Source organism: Chiloscyllium punctatum, chromosome 18 (genome assembly GCF_047496795.1).
Source record: "Chiloscyllium punctatum isolate Juve2018m chromosome 18, sChiPun1.3, whole genome shotgun sequence".
In the NCBI taxonomy this organism is placed as follows: domain Eukaryota; kingdom Metazoa; phylum Chordata; class Chondrichthyes; order Orectolobiformes; family Hemiscylliidae; genus Chiloscyllium; species Chiloscyllium punctatum.
In genome coordinates, this window is record NC_092756.1 from 57,821,850 (window position 1) to 57,840,832 (window position 18,983).

Sequence of the window (18,983 nt, forward strand, 5' to 3'; positions counted from 1 at the left end):
CAGTTCCTGCGGTGGCAGGGGAAAGTGCCAGAATGGGAGGGTGGGTCGTAGGGGGGTGTGGACCTGACCAGGTCGTCACGGAGGGAACGGTCTTTGCGGAAGGCGGAAAGGGGTGGGGAGGGAAATATATCCCTGGTGGTGGGGTCTTTTTGGAGGTGGCGGAAATGTCGGTGGATGATTTGGTTGATGCGAAGATTTGTAGGGTGGAAGGTGAGCACCAGGGGCGTTCTGTCCTTGTTACGGTTGGAGGGGTGGGGTCTGAGGGCGGAGGTGCGGGATGTGGACGAGATGCGTTGGAGGGCATCTTTAACCACGTGGGAAGGGAAATTGCAGTCTCTAAAGAAGGAGGCCATCTGGTGTGTCCTATGGTGGAACTGGTCCTCCTGGGATCAGATACGGCGGAGGCGGAGAAATTGGGAATACGGGATGACAATTTTGCAAGAGATAGGGTGGGAAGTGGTGTAATCCAGGTAGCTATGGGAGTCAGTGGGTTTGTAAAAAATGTCAGTGTCAAGTCAGTCGTCACTAATGGAGATGGAGAGGTCCAGGAAGGGGAGCGAGGTGTCAGAGATAGCCCAGGTAAATTTAAGGTCAGGGTGGAATGTGTTGGTGAAGTTGATGAATTGCTCAACCTCCTCGCGGGAGCACGAGGTGGCGCCAATGAAGTCATCAATGTAGCGGAGGAAGAGGTGGGGAGTGGTGCCGGTGTAATTATGGAAGATCAACTGTTCTACATAGCCAACAAAGAGACAGGCATAGCTGGGGCCCATACGTGTGCCCATGGCTACGCCTTTGGTCTGGAGGAAGTGGGAGGATTCAAAGGAGAAATTGTTAAGGGTGAGGACCAGTTCGGCCAAACGAATGAGAGTGTCAGTGGAAGGGTACTGTTGGGGACGTCTGGAGAGGAAAAAAAGGAGGGCTTGGAGGCCCTGGTCATGGCGAATGGAGGTGTAGAGGGATTGGATATCCATGGTGAAGATCAGGCGTTGGGGGCCAGGCAAACGGAAGTCTTGGAGGAGGTGGAGGGCGTGGGTGGTGTCTCGAACGTATGTGGGGAGTTCCTGGATTAGGGGGGATAGGACAGTGTCAAGGTAGGTAGAGATGAGTTCAGTGGGGCAGGAGCATGCTGAGACAATGGGTCGGCCAGGGTGGTCAGGCTTGTGGATCTTGGGAAGGAGTTAGAACCGGGCAGTGCGGGGTTCCCGGACTGTGAGGTTGGAAGCTGTGGGTGGGAGATCTCCTGAGGTGATGAGGTTCTGTATGGTCTGGGAGATTGTGGTTTGGTGATGAGGGTGGGGTGATGGTCGAGGGGGCAGTAGAAAGAGGTGTCCTCGAGTTGGCGTTTGGCTTCAGCAGTGTAGAGGTCAGTTCGCCAGACTACCACTGCGCCCCCTTTATCCGCTGGCTTGATGGTGAGGTTGGGATTGGAGCAGAGGGATTGGAGGGCTGCGCGTTGTGAGGGTGAGAGGTTGGAGTGGGGGAGGGGGGACGACAGTTTGAGGCGGTTAATGTCCCGGCGGCAGTTGGAAATGAAGAGGTCGAGGGCAGGGAATAGGCCAGCGCGGGGTGTCCAAGTGGATGCAGTGTGTTGGAGGTGGGCGAAGGGGTCCTCGAAAGTTGGGCGGGAGTCCTGATTGTGAAAGTAAGCTCGGAGGCGGAGGCGACGGAAGATTTGTTCGATGTCACGTCGTGTATTAAATTCATTGATGCGTGGGCGGAGGGGGATGAAGGTGAGTCCTTTGCTGAGGACTGATCGTTCGTCCTCAGTGAGTGGGAGGTCTGGAGGGATGGTGAAAACTCGGCCGGGCCGGGAGCTGGGATCTGGTGTGGGTGTGGAGCTGGGAGTGGGGTCGGAGCCAGTACCTGGAGTGGGTGTGATGGTGGGGGAAATGGGGGTGGAGGCATGAGCAGGGGTAATGTTGCCCTCGGGGTTCTGGGGGGGGGGTGGGGAAAGTGACAGTGGGGTCTGTGGGGGCCGTGTCAGCAGAATGCAGGTGAGTGGCGCTGGTGGGGGTGGAAGTGGTGGTGATCATGGCAGTAGGGGTGGCGGGAGTCACTGAGCATGTGGCATCAGCGATGATGTGAGGGCCGGAAGTGGCTGTGGGAGTGGCCATGATGTGGGCGGAAGTGACATCATCACTCAGCGTGGGGGTGGTAGCTGCGTCAGCCGCATGGCTAATGGCGTTTCTGAGGCCAGGGGAATCTTCTGGAATGTTTGAGGAGCGCTGGTTATGGAGGTGGGTGGATAAAAGTTTGTTGTACTTAGAGTTTTTGACCGATCTGCCTATCTTCTTTTCCACCTATCCACTCCACCCTCTCCTCCTTGACCTATCACCTTCATCTCCTCCCCCACTCACCCATTGTACTCTATGCTCCTCTCTCCCCACCCTCACCCTCCTCTAGCTTATCTCTCCATGCTTCAGGCTGACTGCCTTTATTCCTGATGAAGGGCTTTTGCCCAAAACGTTGATTTCGCTGCTCGTTGGATGCTGCCTGAACTGCTGTGCTCTTCCAGCACCACTAATCCAGTATGTAGAGTGATAAGTGCCAAGTGTTGGCAAATGGGACTAGATTAGGTTGGGATATCTGGTCAGCATGGACCAGTTTAACCAAAGGGTTTATTTTCATGCTGTACATCTCTACGGCTCTGCCCTGTGCTGAGCTTCATCATTCACAGTGAATGGGTCAGTATGACAGAGCACAGGGACTGGAGGCTATTCAGCCCATTGGGGCTGTACTCTCTCCCTCTGGAGATGGTGCCAGTCAGTCCCAACTCACCTCCCATTTGGACAGAGCCCTCCAAATCCTTCCTTAAAAATGTTAAATTTCAAATTTGTTTTGACAATAACTACTGAATCTGCATCCAGCTGTCAGTCAAACTGTTCCAGATGCTCAGAACTTAGTGAGTAAAATAATCTTCACATTTTTCTTTGCATTATTTGCCAGTTACCTGAAAATAGTTACTAAAAATTGTGACGTTAAAAATTTCTCACTCTGTCTCTCTGTAAATGAAATACCCTGGAAACAAATCAACTCCTGGTCAAAATCACTGCTTAACCTTCTCAGCTCCAAGGAGAATTGTCTGACCTTCTGCTAAATCTTAATTTTAATTTATTAGTGCCATAGAGATGTACAGCACAGAAACAGACCCTTCAGTCCAACTTGTCCATGCCGACCAGATATCCTAAATTAATCTCGTCCCATATGCCAGCAGTTGGCCCATAGCCTTCTAAACCTTTCCCAATCACATATCCAATGAGATGCCTTTTAAATGTTGTAACCGTACCAGTCTCCACACTTTCTCTGGCAGCTCATTCCATACACGTGCCACGTTCCGCTTGAAACTTTGCCCTTAATATCCCTTTTCAATCTTTTCCCTCACGCCTGTGTTTTCTAGTTTTGGACTCACCTAAACAGGAATACGACCCTGGCTGTTTACCCTATCCATGTCCCTCACGATTTTATCAACCTCTATGGTCACCTCTCAGCATCCGATTCTCCAGTGAAAACAGCCTCAGTCTATTCAGCCTCTCCCTATAGCTCAATCCCTCAACCCTGGCAACATCTTTGCATCTTTTCTGAATCCTTTCAAGTTTCACAATATCATTCCAATAGCGGGGAGACCAGGAATGAAAGCAGAATTCCAGAAGTGGCTGAATGAATGTCCTGTACAGCTGCAAAATGACGTCACAACTCCTGTACTCAATGCACAGACCAATAAAGGCAAGTACACCAAACACTTTCTTCACTACCCTGCCTATCTATGATTCCACTTTCAAGGAACTATGAACCTGCACTCCAAGATCTCTTTGTTCAGCAACACTCACCAGGACCTTCCCATTGAGTGTAGAAGTCCTACCCTGATTTGCTTTTCCAAAATGCAAAACCTTATATTTATCTAAATTAAACTGCATCTGGAACTCCTCAGCCCATTTGATTGGAGTCTCATTGTATTCTCGGGTAACTTTGCTGTCCACTGCACCTCCAATTTTGGTGTCTATTGTAAACCTACGAACCATAGCTCCTATATTCACATAGACATCATTTATATAAATGGCAAAAAGCAGTGGACCCAGCACCCAGCCTGACAGCATATTGCTCATCACAGGCTTCCAGTCCAAAAAGTACCCTCCACTATGACACTGACTGCTCAGCAAGGTTAGAGCTCATGGCATATAGGGAGAAATAGCCATTTGGATACAGAACTGGCTCTTCAGACTGGAGTCCTGTGACTAGTGGAGTGTTACAAGGATCACTGCTGGATGCACTACCTTTCGTCATTTATATCAATGACTTGGATGTGAACATCGGAGGTATAGTTAGTGAGATGACACCAAAACTGGAGGTGTAGTGGACAGTGATAAATAGTACCTCAGAGTACAATGGGATCTTGATCAGATGGGTGAATGGGCTGAGGACTGGCATTTTGGAAACTCAAATCTTAGCAGGACTTATACACTTAATGGTAAGGTCCTGGTGAGTGTTACTGAACAAAGAGACCTTGGAGTGCAGGTAGTTAGGATAGTGAAGGCAGCATTTGGTATGCTTTCCTTTATCGGACTAAGTATTGAGTACAGGAGTTGTGAGGTCATGTTGTGGCTGTACAGGACATTGGTTAGGCCACTTTTGGAACGTTGTGTACAAATTTGGTCTCCCTCCTATTGGAAGGATGTTGTGAAACTTGAAAGGGTTCAGAAAAGATTTCTAAGAACTTTGCCAGGGTTGGAGGATTTGAGCTAGGCTGGGGGTTGAATAGATTGGGGCTGTATTCCCTGCAGCGTCGGAGGTTGAGAGGTGATCTTATCTATGTACGTAAAAACCTGAGATGGATGGATAGGATAAATAGACAAAGTCTTTTCCCTGGCATGGGGGAATCCCAGCACAAGAGGGCATAGGTTTATGTTATGAGGGGAAAGACTTTAAAGAGACTTGAGAGACAACGTTTTCACACAGAGGGTGGTACGTGTATGGAATGAGCTGCCAGAGGAAGTAGTGGAGGCCATTACGATTGCAACATTTAAAAGGCATCTTCATGTGTATATGAATAGGAAGGATATGGGCCGGGTGCTGACAGGGGGGACTAGATTGCATTGGGATATCTGATCAGCATGTACTGGTTGGACCGACGGGTCTCTGTTTCTGTGCTGTCCATCTATAATTCTTTGACCTTCCAGCCAATTCCGTATCCAAACAGCTAGTTCCGGCAGAATTCTATGGTATTGAACCTGCTAACCAGTGTGTTATGTGAAACTTTGTGTCTTTCTCAAGTCCAAGTGACTGATTTCAATGCACAAAGCCATGCTGACTCTCCCTAATCATTTCTTGCTTTTCCAATGACTTGTAAATCCTGTCCCTGGGAATACCTTCCAACAACTTCTCTGCCACTGACTTCAGGCTCACCGGTCTATAGTTCCCTGGCTTTTCCTTACCACCTTTCTCAAATAATGGCACCCATCTTCCAGCACCTCACCTGTGGCGATCGATGATACAAATATCGCAGCGAGGGGCCCGGCAAAAGCTTCCCTATTTACCCACAAAGTTCTGGGATACACCTGATCAGATTCAGGGATTTATCCACCTTTATGCATTTTAAGACATCCAGTACCTCCTCCTCTATAATATGTACACTTGCCAAGTTATCACTATTTATTTCTCCAACTTTCATATCCCCTTTCAGTAAAAACTGACATGAAAGAATTACAGAATCTCTCCCACCTCCTGCTGTTCCAAAGACAGTCTTGTTGATCTTTGAGGGTCGCTATTCTCTGCCTAGTTATTCTTTTGTCTTTAGTGTATTTGTAGAATCTCTTCGGATTCTCCTTAAACCTATTTCCCAAAGCTATCTCATGTCCCCGTTTTTGCCTCCTGGTTTCCCGTGAGTATACTCCTACTGCCCTTATCGTCCTCTAGGGATTCACACAAACAGAGTGGTCTGTACCTGCCATATCCTTCCTTCATTTTCTTGACCAGAGCCTCAATTTCTCAGGTCATGCAGCATTCTCGACGCCTCCCAGCCTTGGCCTTAACGGGAACATACTGTCTGTGTACTCTCATTGTCGCAGGCCTATGGAGGCAATGGCAGATGAGGACAGAGAAACAATCATTATCAGTAAAGAGGTAGTGTTGGGAAAACTAACAACTCATCCTTATCTCTATAATTCCTCTCTAGCCTCAGAACTATCACTATCTCTGCATCAAAGACATCTCAATAATCTCTGCAACATCCTCCAACCACTAATCTCCTCCAGTCTCAACACACTTTCTATCTTTCATCTTGTCCACCCTCACAAATCTTTGTGATGTGCCTTTCTTTAATTCCAGCCTTCAGGATAACCCATTTTTATTTCAGATTCCTGCACCCAGAGCTCCACAATGTCCCGCTTAAACTCTGTCACATTTTCCTCCAAAAAACATTAATCAATTCCGTATCATCTATTCTAATATCACCTTCTCTGACCTGGTTTCTATTGTGGCTTGTCATATTCCTATATTACGCATCTGTGGTCTACATGACGGAAAATGGTTTTGTGGTCCATTGGGTTTATGCTGTAAAGAAATCTCCCAGCTAACTATTTTAATCCCATTTTCCAGCACAGAGCCCATAGACCTGTCAGCCTTGGCCTTGAAAGTGTGTTCCTAAATAGATTTTAAATGCCATCGGGATTTCTGTCTCTCACTCTCTTCCAGACAGTGAGGTTTAGTGCAACTGTTGCTCTATGACATCACCCACAGGAACACAGAGCAGCTGGGTCTGTGTGAACCACAGATCGCCCACACATTGGGAAGGATGGCAGGGTCCCTGAGAGGGGGCACAGGAGATTTACCAGGATGGTTCAAGGAATGGGGGATTTTAGTTGCAGAATATGTGGGGCTTTTTTAACATTAATTGTTCATGTGACATGTGTGTTGCTAATACACATCAAGAATAACCGTCCGCAATTAATGGACTCTCCTTTTCAACCTCTCCCCTTGCCTGCTCTGTGGTAATATTCAGGTTAACCACTACGAGACACCTCTCTCTAATGAGAGCGCAGTCCTATGGTTGGGTAGGACAACGCTGACTTGATCTTTTACACAGTGATGCCACTGTGCCTCGAGGGTGGGGAAAGGGAATGCTGAAGGTGGTGGATGGGAAACCACTCAGGTACAGTGCTTTATCCTGGAGGATGTTCACTTTCTTTAATATTGTTGGGGGGTGGGGGGTGCACTGATGCAGGCAAGTGGAGAATGTTCCAACACAATCCTGATGTGTACCTTATAGAGAGCAAACAGACATTGGGGAATCAGGGGTTTGGAAAAACTGAGAGCATTCTCCTTGTAGCAAAGGAAATTTGGGGAGCTGTGACAAAGCGGTTTACAAAAGTTACACGTAATAATAAACCTTACACCTATCAGCTCATTATACAAGGGTTACAGGACACATGTTGAAGATTTGGGAAGATCTATTGAGAGGATGGTTTGATTCAAGGGAGAACTTTTATTCAGCAAATGGTATTGATGTGGAACACAATACTCTCACACAATATGAATATCCAGGTCCTGATGTATTGAGTAATTCTGTCAGAGTTTGGCGTTACAACGACTGAGATTACCATCTGAATATCTGTCTGTAATACAAGTTTATAAAATCCGTCACTGTCAGTTCAAGCTTGAAACTCATACAATCCCCTCCTCCTGGCCCAGGAGGACTGTACACATTACCCCTGGTGGAGATTAGCAGGCAATTCAGGGGCAAATCTATGTGGGTTTTTAGGAGTTTCCACCTTGGGACTTCATGTGACTGAACATGGGACAGAATACTCCAAGATTCAGTGAGATATGGAGAGCAGGATTTGCATCCTTTTCTTTCCTTCCATTCTGCCGCTGTGCCTCCTCAATAAGACATGGGGTGTGAAAGGCTCATGCACCTTGATGGGCAAGATGTCTCCATTCTGACCAATGGGCAACAAGCTCCTCCCAGTCATTAAACAGAGTATCCCTGAAAGATAGCAACTGCGCATGCTTCCCACTGCCCAGTGCTCACAGTACATGTTTCGAATAATGAGGGGGGAAATCTCCTAGAAAAGGCATAACAGGAAAGTTCCAAAAGGTTATAAGCAGTTTACAGAGAGATATTCACAGGAAACCTGGGCAACAAGTTGGCAAGTAGAGTATAACTTGGGATAAACTGTAGAAAGCTGCACCACAAAGGGATTGGGGAAAATGAGCAGAAAACACAGAAAGCGAGCACACAGTTACAACAAGGAATCAGGAAGGGGAATAGAATGCTGTCCCTTATTTCAAAGAGTTTGCAATATAAGAGTTTGGAGTATATACCTTAGGGCAACTAAACAAATGGCGAGTGAGACCACATCTGGAGTAACGTGAACAGATTTGGTCGTTTTAGTTAACGAAATAGTATAGTTTATTGGAGGCATTTCAGAGAAAATCCATTGGGATGATCCCTGTTTTGAAGGGATTATCCTGTAAGCAAAGGCTGAATAAGTTGGGAATATACTCACTGGACTTTGGAAGAATGAGAGGTGATCTCTTTGATACATACAGGATTCTGTCAAGGTTTGACAGGGTAAATATGGAGAGGATGTGTCCCATTACGGGTTGGTCTTGAACCAGATTCTGGGTCAGTCGCGGAATCAAGGGTTCTGTTTCAGATTTGTCAAGTTAAAGGCAACACCGACACAGGTTAGGGTTTCAGGAGAAATGGAGCTGGAGTGAGGAGGAGATAAGCAACGTTTTAGAGATTGGAATTCCTGGTGTTTGTGATTGTGTAGATGTCTGATCAGAAGGTCACCTTGGGGTCAGATATGAAAGCAATATTGTGAAGAATGTAGTTCTTCCTCAGACACTTCCCAGTGAGAGGGAGGGACACAGCAATAAGGGAAAGGAATTTGGAATAGCAACTGAAGGCAATGGGTTTAACAATGACAGTGTATCATTGGAGTGAATTGCAGCTAATCGAAGCGTGGTAAGCAGTTTGATAACTGAGTAATAGTGGAGTAATGGAGAGGGATGATGGGGAGGGAGAGCTGGACATTGTCAGTGTACATGTGAAACCTAACAGTGCTTTTGGGCGATGTTACCTCCTGGCAGTATGTAGGTGAGAAACTGGACGGACCACGGATAGATCCTGGAGGGACACCAAATACAATGAACTCAGAAAGGAAAGGGAGAGTGGAGATGGAGCAAGATTTTCCAATGATGGTGAGGTCAAATATTAGGTTTTAGCAGAATGGGAGAGAAGGACATAACCAAAAAAGACAGACAGCCAGATCATGGAACAATATCTGTGAATTGTGAGGGAGGGTGGGGAGGGTGGTGACAAGCAGGAGGATGAGACAGAGATTTGGAATATCCATGATTTCGCTACACTAGGGTAAATGGTCAAGATGACCTCTAATAAGGCTTGACAAGGGAGTCGAGGAAATACAAGTTTTGGACTAAAATGAGGAGCACCCTTGTGAGGCAGTGTGGCTCGGTGGGCGAGTGGAGAGGGAGGAAAGAAGCAGAGGCAGCTGATCGGATTGTCTCAATGTTATGGACAGAGAAACTCCATGTGCTCCTCACTCGTTGTTGGAAGGGAGGATGGAGGAGACAGGATAATGGACAGTGTTTTTATTTCCAAAACAATAAACAAAACCTGTGATTGTGATTATAAAAATAAGTGAACAAACCTGTCGTATTTATCATTTATCAAGAATATTAAAATATACAACTGAAGTTCAGGTTTGAATCCCAAATCGGTAGAGGGTGGCTCTGAATTCAAGAAAAAAATAACTGGAATGAAGAATCTACTGTTTGCCATGGAACCATTGGGGATGTTTTTCTGCTATTGACAATGTTCTTGAGGGAAAGAAACCCGACAGTGGCCCATCAAGTCACTCATTGTATTAATCACTGCACAGTCTCAACAAAGGAATGAAACTGGATGGACCACATTACATCTATCAATGCACTGGAAAATACAACCACACAATCAGCCCTCTTGACCGTGCAATTTCTGCCTCACTGTGGGCCAACAACAGCAGCAGAACTATACTCCAGCCCAATCTGAAATCTCATGGCCTGATATCTCCCACTCAACCATTAACATCAAGCCAGGGGAATCAACCCTGGTTCAATGGTGAATGCAGGAGGGCATGTAAGGAACAGTCCAAGGCATACCTAAAAAATAGGTGCCAACCTGGTGCAGCTACCAAACCTGCATGCCAAACAGCACAAGCAACACCAAATAGAACTAAGTGATCCCATAACCAACAGATTAGATCGGAGTTCTGCCACAACAAGTCAAGATTAGTGATGGACAATTAAACAACTCACTGGAGGAAGCATCACAGGTATCCCCACCCTTACCGATGGAGGGGTCTCACACATTCATGCAACAGATAAGAGGACAGCATTAGCAGCGATTTTCAGCCAGCAGTGCCAATTGGATGAGCCTTCTCCATTGGTCCCTCACATCACAGATATGGATCGACTTGGTTGAAAACTGATTTCCAATCAGATCACGAAATGGATAAGCAGTGTAAAGGTATGGGCCCTGCCAATATTCTGGCAATAATACTGTTGGCTGTGCTCCAGAACCTGCTGCCCACCAAGGCAAGTACTGCTCCAGCACTGGCACCTCCTGACTTTGTGGAACATTGCTCAGGGATGTTCCAACACAACAACACAGGGCAGATCCAACTCAGCCAATTCCCCCCCATCAGTCCACACTCGCTCAGCAGTGAGGTGATGGAAGGTGTCATCAACAGTGCTGTCAAGCACCTGCTCAGCAATAACCTGCTCAGTGATGCCCAGTTTGGGTTCTGCCAGGGCCACTCAGTTCCTGAGCTTGTTACAGACTTGATTCACAAACTGACAAACAGCTGAATGAGGTGAGGATGACAGGCCAGACCCCCTCCAAGACCACTATTTCGACTTCAGTGATATCACCTGACCTCACCACAGTCTCAGCTCATTTGCTGAAACTCCCATTCATTCCTTTTGTTGACTCTAGATTTCATTGTCTAAACCCACTCCTGGCCAGCATCCCACATTCACCCTCCCGATAATCTCAAGAATATTGAAAACTCTACTGCCGAACTGCTCACTTGTACCAAAACTTGCTGAACAATCAAAAGACTCCCATTTCTAAGCAACAATTTACTTTCGCACCTTTGAATTAATTCCTGGCTGTAATTATTCCTATCTCCCTGCACCACACACCCTTTCATATCTCAATAACTCATTTTAGTTCAGACTCTCAATTATGTGTTTATTCTTGAGTTCACCTGTGTGAATGTTTCTATAGACTCCAAGGGAACATGGTCTGGAATCCCCAGTCTAACTCTCTAAGATCTACTTTCATACTTTAAGACATTCTTGAAAAGCTACTTATTTGGCAATGGTTGTGGCCACTGGACAAAATATTCTCCATCTGTAGCCGTATGTCAAAACTTCTCAAGAATATTTTTGTGAAATTAAAACCATGATGATTTGTACAGATATCTTCTACTCTTCAATATCGCCGAGTGAATAATCTGTAATGTCGCTTACCCAACCACGTTGTGGGAGTACCTTCACCATACAAACTGCAGCAGTACAAGGAAGTCAAACATCACCCTCTCCACAGGCAACAAGGCTTTGGCATTGATCGCTGGTTTCTGTGGAAGGAGAAATACACAGTTGATGTTTCATGGAGTGCAATATGAATTACAGGGAATGAAAATGGTGCAGAACTTGACTGTCAGAAATTGAAGGAAAATGCACTCGCTTATTGGAAAAAAGAATTCTTGACTGTCTAAGATATTGTGGAAAAAATAACCTGATAATGGAACATCATACGGTCAGGAGCCGGGCAGCAGTGGACAATTCATTTACATTCCTGAAGAAGGGCTTATGCCGAAACGTCGATACTCCTGCTCCTCGGATGCTGCCTGGCCTGCTGTGTTTTTCCAACTCTACATTTTTCAATTCATTTACAAAACAGCTGTGAAAGTAATAGTAAAATACTATACAGAGCAAAAATACACCCATGAGAGACTGAGGAAGTTAGATAATGAACAAGTGGACATCAGAGAACCCAGAGGTGAACTACAGCAAAGTTCACTTTTATGATCCCACAGTCAAAGATATCTAGCACAGAAACAGACTTCTTCGGTCCAACCTATGCCAACCAGATATCCTAATCTAAATCTACCTTCATTAAATCCTTTTTGCCACGCCTCAGCCCATTGGCCCATCTGATCAATATCCCACTGTACTCTGAGATAACCTTCTTCATTGTCCACAATACCTCCAAGTTTGGTGTCACCTGCAAAATTACTAACTATACGGCCTCTATTCACATCAAAATCATTTAAATGAATGATGAAACAAATCCAGAAAAAAGTCCATTTCTCTGGGTTTGAATGTGCTCTGTGTAAATCCTGCCCTATGACTCTTTTTACCAGGAAGGCTGTACACACATCCCTCTGAACTTTGCCCCCTACAAAGCTGGCGGCCGCGCACGTGTCCAGTGAATCATTGCCCCGAATAAAGATGGCGGCGCTCACTCGGGCCGATTACTCAACGAGGCATTTTCCCATTTGCTGCAAAAGCTGGACTGTAAGTTTCAAATTTGTATTTTCCGATGTGCAGCAAATGATTGTAAAACCTCTCAGACCATACCAACACCATTTCCCTCCCGCTTCCTGCTATTTATTTCTTTCCTGACCGACAGCACTCCGCGCCGACCGCGAGGGTGATCACGTGGTATAGTCTAGTCCCGCCTTCATTCACTGATTGGCCGGAGGACCAACTGCCCCGCCAAGTCCTCCAGCTCCGCCCCTACCTTTCCATTGGTCCGCCGCTGACATCAATCACTTCTTCGGTCCAACCTGTCTATGACAACCAGTTATCCTAAACTAATCTATGTAAATTAAATCCTATCTGCCTGTCCTCAGCCCATTGGCCCATCTGATCAATATCCCATTGTATTCTGAGATCACCTTCTTCATTATCTACAATACCAACTGTTGGCTGGAGCTTGCGCACTGCTTCGTGGATTTTGTTGCTGTTTCTCAGTTACAAGAGTGAGGGACAATGTTAAAAATCACACAACCACCTGATGAAGGACCAGCAAAGTAGTGCTTCCAAATAAACCTGTTGGACTATAACCTGGTGTTCTGTGAATTTTAATTTTGTCCATCCTAATCCAACACCAGCACCTCCAAGTCACGAGTGAGGGAGGAATGCATAACATAAGAACAAAAGATCGAGGAAAAGGAGAAGGCCATCCTGCCCTTCGAGCCTGCTCTACCATTCAATAAGATCATGGCTGATCATTTTGTGGATGCAGAACCATTTACCCACGTTCTCACCGTATTCCTTAATTAATTATTTCTTTTTTAAAAAACTAACTTAGCTTTAAAAACGTTAATTCAACCAGCATCAACTACTTCCCCGGGCAATGCACTCCATCGAGGTCAAGACATTCCTTCTCAATTCACTCCTAAATTTGCTGCCTCTAACCTTGTGGTGATGCCCTCTTGTCCGAGCTTCACCTGCCAGTGGATACATCCTCTCCACTTCTATTTTATTTATTCCATTCATTATTTTATATCTATCCATTCTTCTGAATTCCAATGAATATTATCCCAATCTACTCAGTCTCTGTTAAGTCAAACCCCTCACCTCCGGAAACAACATAGTTAACCTCCTCTGCACCCCCTCTAGTGCCAGTGGATCCTTGAGCACGTAATGAGGTAAAAACTGCATGCAGTACTCCAGGTGTGGCCTCACCAGCACCCACTGTAGCGAGAACATAACCTCTGCTTTTAAACACAATCCCTTCAGCAATGAAGGACAAAATTCCATTTGCCTTCTGAATTGATTGTTATACCTGGTGACTAACCCTCCTGCAGAAGGATGTTCAGGTGCCTCTGCATAGCAAATAATGTAACTTTTTACAAATTTAAGTAATAATCTTTTTATTAATGTTACTCCAACCAAAGAGTATGACTTTACATTTATGAACATCATATTCCACTTGCCAAACCATTGCCCACTCACTCAATGTATCTATGTTCCCCTTCAAAGTTTCCCAGTCCTCTGCACACTTTGTCCTGCTACTCATTTTAGTCTAATATGCAAACTTTGACACCCTACATGTGGTCCCCAACTCCAAATCATCTGTATCAATTCTAAATAATTGCAGTCCCAACACTGATCCTAGAGGCACACTACTAGTTACCGATTGCCAGCCATAATAAGGCTTATTTATCCCCACTCTTTGCTTCCTGTTAGTCAACCAATCTTCTATCCATGCTAATACTCTATCCCATGCACCCTCATATAATGCAACAGCCACTTGCGTGGCACCTTGTTGAAGGCCTTTTGGAAATCCAGGTACACCGCATCCACTGGGTCCCTGTTGTTCACCTTGTTCGAAATGTCTTCATAGGATTCCAAACGATTTGTCAAGCATGACCTGTCCTTCATGAATCCATGCTCTGTCTGCCCAAGGGGACAATTTGTATCGGGATTCCCTGCTATTTCTTCCTTGATAATAGACCCAAACATCTTTCTAACTACAGAGAATAAACTAACTGGTGTAGAATTCCCTATCTTTTGTCCACCGCCTTTTCTTACAGTCCTTCCTTTTCACTGGAATATGCCTTTGCTGAACACTTCCTAAAATGTCTTTGAAAATCTTTCACTGCTCATCAACTGTCCCACCATAAAATCTTTGTTTTCAGTCTACTTTATCCAGGTTCTCCCTCATTCTATTTTAGTTCCCCATGTTCAAGCACAGGACCAAGGTATTAGATTTTATCTTCGCACTGGAGGAGAAAGTGAGGACTGCAGATGCTGGAGATCAGAGCTGAAAATGTGTTTCTGGAAAAGCGCAGCAGGTCAGGCAGCATCCAAGGAACAGGAGAATCGACGTTTCGGGCATGAGCCTTTCTTCAGGAATGAGGAGAGTGTGTCCAGCAGGCTAAGATAAAAGGTAGAGAGGAGGGATTCGGGGGAGGGGCGTTGGAAATGTGATAGGTGGAAGGAGGTCAAAGTGAGGGTGATAGGCCGGACTGGGGGTGGGGCAGAGAGGTCAGGAAGAAGATTGCAGGTTAGGAAGGCAGAGCTGAGTTCGAGTGATTTTACTGAGACAAGGTCGGGGGGAGAGGAAATGAGGAAACTGGATAAATCTGAATTCATCCCTTGTGGTTGGAGGGTTCCTAGGCGGAAGATGGGGCGCTCTTCCTCCAACTTTCGTGTTGCTATGGTCTGACGATGGAGGAGTCCAAGGACCTGCATGTCCTTGGTGGAGTGGGAGGGGGAGTTGAAGTATTGAGCCACGGGGTGGTTGGGTTGGTTCGTCCAGGTGTCCCAGAGGTGTTCTCTGAAACGTTCCGCAAGTAGGCGGCCTGTCTCCCCAATATAGACGAGGCCACATCGGGTGCAGCGGATGCAATAAATGACGTGTGTGGAGGTGCAGGTGAATTTGTGGTGGATATGGAAGTATCCCTTGAGGCCTTGGAGAGAAGTAAGGGGGGAGGTGTGGGCGCAAGTTTTGCATTTCTTGCGGTTGCAGGGGAAGGTGCCGGGAGTGGAGGTTGGGTTGGTGGGGGGTGTGGACCTGACAAGGGAGTCACGGATGGGAGTGGTCTTTTCGGAACGCTGATAGGGGAGGAGAGGGAAATATATCCCTGGTGGTGGGGTCTATTTGGAGGTGGCTGAAATGACGACGGATGATACGCTGTATATGGTGTTTGGTGGGGTGGTAGGTGAGGACCAGTGGGGTTCTGTCCTGGTGGCGGTTGGAGAGGCGGGGCTCAAGGACGGAGGAGCGGGAAGTGGAGGAGATGCAGTGGAGGGCATCGTCGACCACGTCTGGGGGTAAATTGCGGTCTTTGAAGAAGGAGGCCATCTGGGTTGTACGTATTGGAACTGGTCCTCCTCGGAGCAGATGCAGCAGCGAAGGAATTTGGAATATGGGATGGCGTTTTTTTTTTACAGGGGGCAGGATGGGAGGAGGTGTAGTCTAGGTAGCTGTGGGAGCCGGTCGGTTGATAGTAAATGTCCGTGTTGATTCGGTCGCCCGAGATAGAAATGGAAAGGTCTAGGAGGGGGAGGGAGGAGTCTGAAATTGTCCAGGTGAATTTGAGGTCAGGGTGGAAGGTGTGGGTAAAGTGGATGAACTGTTCAACCTCCTCATGGGAGCATGAGGCAGCACCGATACAGTCATCGATGTAGCGGAGGAAAAGGTGGGGGGTGGTGCAAGTGTCGCTGCGGAAGATGGACTGTTCCACATATCCTACGAAGAGGCAGGCATAGCTGGGGCCCATGCGACTGCCCTTGGCTACTCCTTTGGTTTGGAGGAAGTGGGAGGATTGGAAAGAGAAGTTGTTCAGGGTGAGGACCAGTTCAGTCAGTCGAAGGAGGGTGTCAGTGGAAGGATACTGGTTGGTACAGTGGGAAAGGAAGAAGCGGAGGGCTTTGAGTTCTTCATGTTGGGGAATGGAGGTGTACAGGGACTGGTGAAGATAAGGCGTTGGGGGCCGGGGAAACGAAAATCATGGAGGAGGTGGAGGGCGTGAGTGGTGTCCCGAACGTAGGTGGGGAGTTCTTGGACTAAGGGGGACAAGACCGTGTCGAGGTATGCAGAGATGAGTTCGGTGGGGCAAGATCAGGCTGAGACAATGAGTCAGCCGGGGCAGTCACGTTTGTGGATTTTGGGCAGGAGGTAGAAACTGGCGGTGGGGTTGAGGGACTATGAGGTTGGAGGCGGTGGATGGGAGATCCCCTGAGGTGATGAGGTTATGGATGGTCTGGGAGATGATGGTTTGGTGGTGGGAGGTGGGGTCATGGTCAAGGGGTCAGCAGGAGGAGGTGTCCGCGAGCTGGCGTTTAGCCTCAGCGGTGTAAAGGTCGGTGTGCCAAACTACTACCGGGCCTCCCTTGTCTGCCAGTTTGATAGTGAGGTTGGGGTTGGAACGGATGGAGTGGAGGGCTGCACGTCCCGAGGGTGAGAGGGGTGGAGAAGTTGAGGCGGTTAATGTCGCAGCGGCAGTTGGCTATGAAGAGATCGAGGGCAGATAATTTATCTTCACACCTCTCCATATGTATTCTAACTTCAACCATACAGCGATCACTTCTTCCAAGAGGATCCCTAACTCTGAGGTCATTAATTATTCCTGTCTCATTGCATGGGGGCCAGATCTTGGATAGCTTGCTCCTTGTCAGTTCCATTTCATACTGTTCAAAAAAACTATCATGGATACACTTAATGAACTCCTCAAGGCTACCCTGACCGAGCTGGTTCGACCAATCTACATGTAGATTAAAATCACCCATGGTAATCGACATGCCATTTTTACAGGCATTAGTTATTTCTTTGTTTATTGTCCATCCCAATATGATGTTATTATTTGGCCTACACACTGCGCCTATCAGTGACTTTCTTGTTAGAATTTTGAAAGCATCATTCCTGTTTCCTCTAATGTACAGCAATAACAACAACTACTTGCTTTATATGGAATCTTTCAGAATGGCAAATCTCCTAAGGTGTTTCATGGATGATCAAAACATTGATTAAGGAGGATGATTTAAAAATACATCTTAAAAGAGGATAGAGAAGGTTAGGGAGGGTTTTCCACAGACTTCTGCCCTTGACAGCTCCAATTGTGGAGTGATGCAGGTGGGGTGGGGTGGGGTGGGGTGGAAAAGGGAACGTGCAAAGGGGAAATGGAGGAGCGTAGGCAGTGCATAAGGTCTTAAGGATAGAGGAGGTTCCAGACTGAGTCTGTCTGTCATAGACAGTATGGCTGCCTCATGGAATTTGAAGCACCGCAATGGGCCCATGCATGTCATGTTAGTCAAGGATAGTATAACGGTGGCTGAGAGAACATTTGAGGAGGACTTGTCTACTGATGTAGTGTGGGCTGAGGTTAGAAACAGGAGAGGGGAGGTCACACTGCTTGGATTTTTTATAGGCCGCCACAGAGTTCCAGGGAGGGGGAAAGAGAGGATTAGCAAAATTACTCTGGGTAGGAGTGAAAGTAACATGGTGGTCATTATGGGGGACTTTAACTTCCCCAACATTGACTGGAAATGCTATAACTCTCGTACGTTGGATGGATCAGTTTTTGTCCAATGTGTACAGGAGGGTTTCCTGACACAGTATATCGAAGGGTGGACAAGAGGGGAGGCCACATTGGATCTGGTGCTTGGTCATGAACGAGACTAGGTGTTTGAGTTAGGTGTAGGTGAGCACTTTGGAGAGAGTGATCATAATTCAGTTATGTTTAGTTTAGCGATGAAAAGGGATAGGTACATGCCACAGGTGAAGACTTATCAATGGGGCAGTGGCAATTATAATGCGATTCTGCAAGAATTAGGATGCATAGGATGGAGTCGCGAAATGCAGTGGATGCAGACAATGGAAATGTGGAGCTGGTTTAAGGAACAGATATGGTGTGTCCTTGATAGGTATGTCCCTGTCAGGCAGGGAGGAAATGATAAGGTAAGGGAACCGTGATTTACCACAGAAATTGCATCTCTTGTTAAGAAGAAGTAGGAGGCTTATGTGTTGATGAGGCAAATGGTACAGATGAGGCGATGGAGACTTACAGATCAGCTAGGAAGGATTTAATGAGAGTGAAGAAGAGCAAAGAGAGGACACAAGCAGTCTTTAGCGAATAGAATAAAGGAGAACCCTAAAGCTTTCTATAGGTATGTGAGGAATAAAGGATAGGGTAGGAATAGGGCCAATCAAAGACAGAAGTGGGAAGTGGAGTGTGGACACTGGAAATCGGAGAGGTGCTAAACGAACATTTCTCATTGGTTTTCACTCAGGAAAATTAGAATATTGTAGATAATAATGAGGTAGAAGACGTTAGACTAGAAAGGACCGAGGTTAGTTACGAACACGTGTTATCAATTCCAGAAGGATTAAAGTAGACAAGTCCTCTGGGCTAGATGGGATTTATCTGTAGATTGTCTGGGAAGCTAGGGAGAAGTTAGCA

The 18,983-nt window shown here is 46.5% G+C and overlaps 1 long non-coding RNA gene across 3 annotated transcripts in view; it reads right to left on the reverse strand.

The window, feature by feature from the left end:
- Positions 1–18,983, reverse strand: part of LOC140489150 (uncharacterized) — a 48,291-nt gene that overhangs the window by 13,765 nt on the left and 15,543 nt on the right. For 2 of the 3 annotated variants that reach the window (XR_011963100.1, XR_011963102.1), the window contains 2 exons: positions 11,536–11,642; positions 5,939–6,064 (listed from right to left, as the gene is read on the reverse strand). This is a non-coding gene — a long non-coding RNA (uncharacterized lncRNA). Of the gene's footprint in view, positions 1–5,938; positions 6,065–11,535; positions 11,643–11,803; positions 12,583–18,983 lie in introns of those variants that run through there. The other variant, XR_011963101.1, reaches the window with a different exon arrangement.